Below are 6,435 nucleotides of genomic sequence, written 5' to 3'. Positions count from 1 at the left end.
ATGGATAATTATGTCGGATGACATTCATCATGTAACAGTTATAACATAGGGTGATATGTAATTAGCTCCAGTTCGTCAATGTAATGTAGGCATGTATTCCGTATTTAGTCATACGTGCTTATGGAAAAGAACTTGCATGACAACTATTGTCCATCCCTCGTGTGGCAGCGGGGTCCTAATGGGAACTAAGGGATATTAAGGTCTCCTTTTAATAGAGAACCGGAATAAAGCATTAGCACATACTGAATACATGAACTCCTCATACTATGGTCATCTCCGGGAGTGGTTCCGGCTATTGTCACTCCGGGGTTGCCAGGTCATAACACATAGTAGGTGACTACAACTTGCAAGATAGGATAAAGAACACACATATATTGATGAAAATATAATAGGTTCACATCTGAAATCATGGCACTCGGGCCCTAGTGACAAGCATTAAGCATAGCAAAGTAGTAGCAACATCAATCTTAGAACATAGTGGATACTAGGGATCAAACCCCATCAAAACTAACTTGATTACATGATAGATCTCATCCAACCCATCACCGTCCAGCAAGCCTACAATGAGATTACTCACGGACGATGAAGAGCATCATGGAATTGGCGATGAAGGGTGGTTGGTGATGACGACGACGTCGATTTCCCCACTCCGGAGCCGAGAACGGACTCTAGATCTTCCCTCCCGAGGAAGAACAAGTGGTGGCGGATCCATATCATGAAACGCGATGAACTCTTCTCTCCTAATTTTTTCTAGGCGAGAGAGAATATATAGATCTGGAGTTGGAGGCTGCGGAGCCACGAGGGCCTCACAAGCCTGCCAGGCGTGACCTAGGGGGGTGGCCGCGCCTCCTGTGCTTGTGGGCTCCTGGCTCCGTGTCTCTAGGTAATTCTTGAACCAGTATTTTTTATATATTCCACCAAAAATCCTCGTAAGTTTCCAGGTCATTCCGAGAACTTTTATTTTTGCGCAAAAACAACACCATGGCAATTCTGCTGAAAACAACGTCAGTCCGGGTTAGTTCCATTCAAATCATGCAAATAAGAGTCCAAAACAAGGGCAAAAGAGTTTGGAAAAGTAGATACGTTAGAGACGTATCACTCTACAGGTATCTCCAAAGGTGTCCATTGAGTTAGTATGGATCAAGACTTGGATTTCTCACTGCGTGTGACGAAGAGGTATCTCGGGGCCCACTCGGTAATACAACATCACAAACAAGCCTTGCAAGCAATGTGACTAAGTGGAAGTCACGGGATCTTGTATTACGGAACGAGTAAAGAGACTTGCCGATAACGAGATTGAAATAGGTATACGGATACCGACGATCGAATCTCAGGCAAGTAACATACCGAAGGACAAAGGGAATGACATACGGTATTATTTGAATCCTTGGCACTGAGGTTCAACTGATAAGATCTTCGGAGAATATGCAGGATCCAATATGGGAATCCAGGTTCCACTATTGGATATTGACTGAGGAGTGTCTCGGCTCATGTCTACATAGTTCTCGAACCCGCAATGTCTGCACACTTAAGGTTCGATGATGTTTTAGTATAGTTGAGTTATATGTGTGGTTACCGAATGTTGTTCGGAGTCTCGGTTGAGAACACGGACGTCATGAGGGTTTCCGAAATGGTCTGGAAACGAAGATTGATATATAGGATGGTTTCATTTGGTCACCAGAAAGTTTCGGGCATTTCCGGCAGTGTACCGGGAGTGACGAATGGGTTCCGGGTATTCACCGGGAGGGGCCCACCCACCCGGGAGTGAGCCCAGTGACCCTAGGGTGGCACACCAGCTCTTAGTGGGCTGGTGAGGCCAGCCCAATAGGGCCATGGCGCCACAAGGGAAAAAATACCAAAGGAAAAAAAAGGAAAGAGGGCGGTGGGAAGGAAGAGGAGGACTCCTCCTTCGCCAAACTGAATTGGAGTAGGAGTCCTCCTCTCCCTTCGGTCGGTGCACCAAGGGGCTCATTGAGCCCCAAGGCTAACCCCTCCCCTCCTCCTATATATACTGGTGGTTTTAGGGTTTTTGAGACACAACTTTTCCACGTGCAACTCATACATATACCACGTAGTTTTACCTCTAGATCGGATTTATGCGGAGCTCTGGCGGAGCCATGCAGGAGTAGATCATCACCACCACCGGAGCGCCGTCAAACTGCCGGAGAACTCATCTACTTCTCCGTCTCTCTTTCTGGATCAAGAAGGCCGAGATCGTCATCGAGCTTTACGTGTGCTGGACGCGGAGGTGCCGTCCGTTCGGCACTAGATCGGAACGGATCGTGGAATGACGGTGACTTGAATCACGAAGCTGTACCACTACATCAACCGCGTTTCTTAACGCTTCCCACTTAGCGATCTACAAGGCTACGTAGATCTAATCTCCTCTCATAGATGGACATCACCATGATAGGTCTTCATGTGTGTAGGAATTTTTTTGCTTCCCATGCAACGTTCCCCAACAAAAACAACATAGAACTATGTAAAACATTTAAATGCAACAACAAATGCGATCAAAATCGCAACTAAGGTAACAATTGACCCAACAGCATAATGACACCAAGCCTCTTTATCAATGGCTTATTTTCTAATATTCCTAATCTTCAAGCGCATTTCATCCATCTTCAAGCGCATTGCATCCATCTTCAACCGCATCGCATCGATCTTCATCTTGCGATTATCGATGACATCGGCGACATGCAACTCCAGTTCCATATTCTTCACCTCAATTATTTTCAATTTTTCTTCAAGTATTTGTTTTCTTTTTCAACCAAATTTAACTTCTCGACAAAAATTTCTATGTGGGTTGGAATTTCCGGTTCACATACCTCCTAGATTAAAAAATATATGTCACGTTGGTCATCATAATTGTCATAAACACTAAATAAAACAAATAGTTATAAATGATAATATATATACCACATCCAAATCATAGACAGGACGAGGGTCGATGGAGGCGGATACCAAAACCATCGCACTATATAATAACAAAAAATAATGAAAGTAAGTAATTTATACAAGTATATATCTAAATCATACAAGTAAGAATTTTTTTCCTTTTAAAAGGAAGACAAGAACAAGAGGCTCACCACGGTGGTGCTCGCGACGAGATCGGCGCGGGCGATCGACAAAGGTGAGGACGGGCATGGGACACTTGTGTAGTTCGTGCACGGCCAAACCTAGAGAAAGATTGAGGAAAATGGAGTTTGGAGATCGAGCTTGGAGAGGAGAAATCTTAAGTAGTGTGGCTCGGGCATTTCATTGAACACCTAATGTGCATGAACTAGAAGGGTGGCAAGAGCATGGCATGCACACCTCAACAGCCAAAAAATAGAGGAGAGGGTGGCAGGGGCGAGGGTATATATAGCCAGCACTTTAGTCCTGGTTTTTGTGTGAAACCGGGACTAATAGCACACCATTTAGTCCCGGTTCTGGCCAAAAACCGGGACTAATGTTCTGCGGCACGCCACATGGCAGTCGCTGGATCTTTAGTCCCGGGTTTTGTCCCGAATCAGGACTAATGAGATGAACCGAACCTGGACCAATGCCCTCGCAAACTGAACCGGGACCAATGCCTCGCATTGGTCCCAGTTTTCGTTTGAACCGGGGCTAATGGTCTTTTCGGCTTCGGCCGAAAGACCCTTGACTACTAGTGGAAGCCATGATCCATTTTTAGGATGCGCGAAAATAATAATAATAAATATTTAAAAAATATAAAATATGCTAATTAAACATTAATATCGGCCTCAAAGACCGACGGTAGTCCCATGAATCCAGATTATATTGAATAAAAGCTTTAAGTACGCTAAAACCAAGGAGGCGGGTTGCCCGAGGTGTCCTCCTCGTAGTCGTCGTCGGGGTCAGTGAGGTCGACGAACGTCGGCGTCGGGCCAGCCCATGGGAAGGTCGTCTCCCAGGCGGCGGTGACATCCACTATAGGAATCAGACTCTTTGTCGTCTGCCATAACATACGGCAAAGGGGTGTTCAACGGACGGCAAAGGCATTTGCCGTCACCTTCCTGTCGGCAAAATTTTTGCGACAGCTTTCGATGGAAAAGTACCTTCTTCGCCGTGTGCCACCACAAAGCGGACAGCAAAGACATTTTCCGTCAGCCATTTGTCGAAGCAGACGGCAAAGATCTATACATGGTAGTCGAGAGGCAACTACTCCGCTAGGTGGCTAATGGAGTATTTATCGTCTACCTCTCTCAGCCTCTTTGTCGTCTGCCTCTCTCAGGCTCTTTGCCATATGGCTCTCTGAGGATCCTTGTCGTCTCATTTTTTGCAAGTATTCGTCGTTTGCCTCTCTCAGACTCTTTGTCGTCTGCCTCTCTCAGGCTCTTTGTCATCTGCTTTCACTGTCTTTGTCGTCTGCTTTCACTGTCTTTGTCGTCTGACTTCCAAGGAAGCACACGACAAAGTAACCATATGGGTCAGCCCCATGTTGCCCCAGGTTGCACAGCCGGCAGCCATGTGGCCTCTTTGTCGTTTGCCAGCTGATGGCAAAGGCCTTTTCCATCAGCTGGCACACGACAAAGAGCCCATATTGTCACTGTTTTGTTTGTTTTATGTTATCTCACAACACATTTATATATATTTCACAACACATATATAATATACATATAAAGTTCATCAATGTCATTTGTTCATCAGTCACAGCCCATATATCGAAAGAACCAACATACAATGTTTTACACCGTTCATCCATATATACATATACATATAGTTCCACATTATCATCAACTCAAATGAAAACAAAAAGTAAAGCACTCCATCAATGCCAGCTTCCATGTAGTACATCTACTCTGCAAAATGGGAATAAGAAAGTTAGAAGAAGAACAACAACAATATATGACATTTTTGAGCTTATTATGTCATTTTGGAGGAAAATAAGCAAAGTATATGACCTTCTTAAGCTAACAAAGGTTCTTATGCCTTTTTTGACCTAACTAAGCTAATTATGTCATTTTAGAGGAAAACAAGCTAAGTTATAATATTTATGAGCTAACCAAGGTTCTTATGCCATTCTGAGCTTATTATGTCATTTAGGAGGAAGATACGCTAAGTTATGAGCTAACCAAGGTTCTTGTGATGTTTTTACCTAACTATGCTAATTATGTCATTTTAGAACTAAAGTAGCTAATTATGTCATTTTGGAGCTAAATTAGCTAAGTATGTCTTTGTTGTGGAAAATAGGGTAAGTAGAAGATGAAAGAGGAGAAGAAAGAAGAGAAGAAGAAGGAGAAGAAAAAGGAGAAGAAGAATAAGGAAGAGGAGGAGGTGGAGAAGAAGAAGGAGAAGAAGGTGGAGGAGAAGAAGAAGAAGAAGAAGAAGAAGAGGAAAAGAAGAAGAGAAGAAGGAAAATAAGAAGGAGAAGAAGAAGAAGAAGAAGGAGAAGAAGGAGAAGGAGGACTCCCTCTCCTTCTTCTCCTCCTTCTCCTTCTTCTTCTCCTTCTTCTTCTTTTCTTCTTCTCTTCTTCTTCATCTTCGTCGTCTTCTTCCTTCTTTTCATTTTTCCTCTTTCTTCTCCTCTTCTCCTCTTCTTGGAGCGAAATTAGCTAAGTATGTCATTTTGGAGCTAAATTAGCTAATTATGTCATTTTGGAGCTAAATTAGCTAAGTATGTCTTCTTGGAGCTAAACTAGCAAATTATGTCATTTTGGAGCTAAATTAGCTAATTATGTCATTGTTGGGGAAAATAAGCTAAGGAGAAGATGAAAGAGGAGAAGAAAGAGGACGAGAAGGATAAGAAGAAGAAGAAGAAGAAGAAGAAGAAGAAGAATAAGAAGAAGAAGAAGAAGAAGTGGCAGGATGAGGAGGAGGAGGACAAGGAGGATAAGAAGAAGAAGAAGGAGAGGAAAAGGATATGTCATTTAGAAGTAAAAGCGTACTATGTCATTTAGGAGGAAGATACACTAAGTTATGAGCTAACAAAGGTTCTTGTGATGTTTTTACCTAACTCAGCTAATTATGTCATTTTGGAGCTAAAGTAGCTAATTATGTTATTTTGGAGATAAATTAGCTAATTATGTCTTCGTTGGGGAAAATTTGCTAAGTAGAAGATGAAAGAGGAGAGGAAAGAAGAGAAGAAGGAGAAGAAAAAGGAGAAGAGGAATAAGGAGGAGGAGAAGAAGGAGAAGGAGGAGTAGGAGGAGTAGGAGGAGGAGGAGGAGAAGAAGAAGAAGAAGAAGAAGAAGAAGAAGAAAAGAAGAGAAGAAGGAGAATAAGAGGGAGAAGAAGAAGAAGAAGGAGAAGAAGGAGAAGGAGGAGGAGGACTCCTTCTCCTTCTTCTCCCCCTTCTCCTTCTTCTTCTCCTTCTTCTTCTTTTCTTCTTCTCTTTTCTTCTTCTTCTTCTTCTTCTTCTTCCTTCTTTTCATTTTTCCTCTTTCTTCTCCTCTTCTTGGAGCTAAATTAGCTAAGTATGTCTTTTGGAGC

This window comes from Hordeum vulgare, chromosome 6H (genome assembly GCF_904849725.1).
Source record: "Hordeum vulgare subsp. vulgare chromosome 6H, MorexV3_pseudomolecules_assembly, whole genome shotgun sequence".
In the NCBI taxonomy this organism is placed as follows: Eukaryota; Viridiplantae; Streptophyta; class Magnoliopsida; order Poales; family Poaceae; genus Hordeum; species Hordeum vulgare.
Note: the sequence above shows the minus strand (reverse complement) of the source record.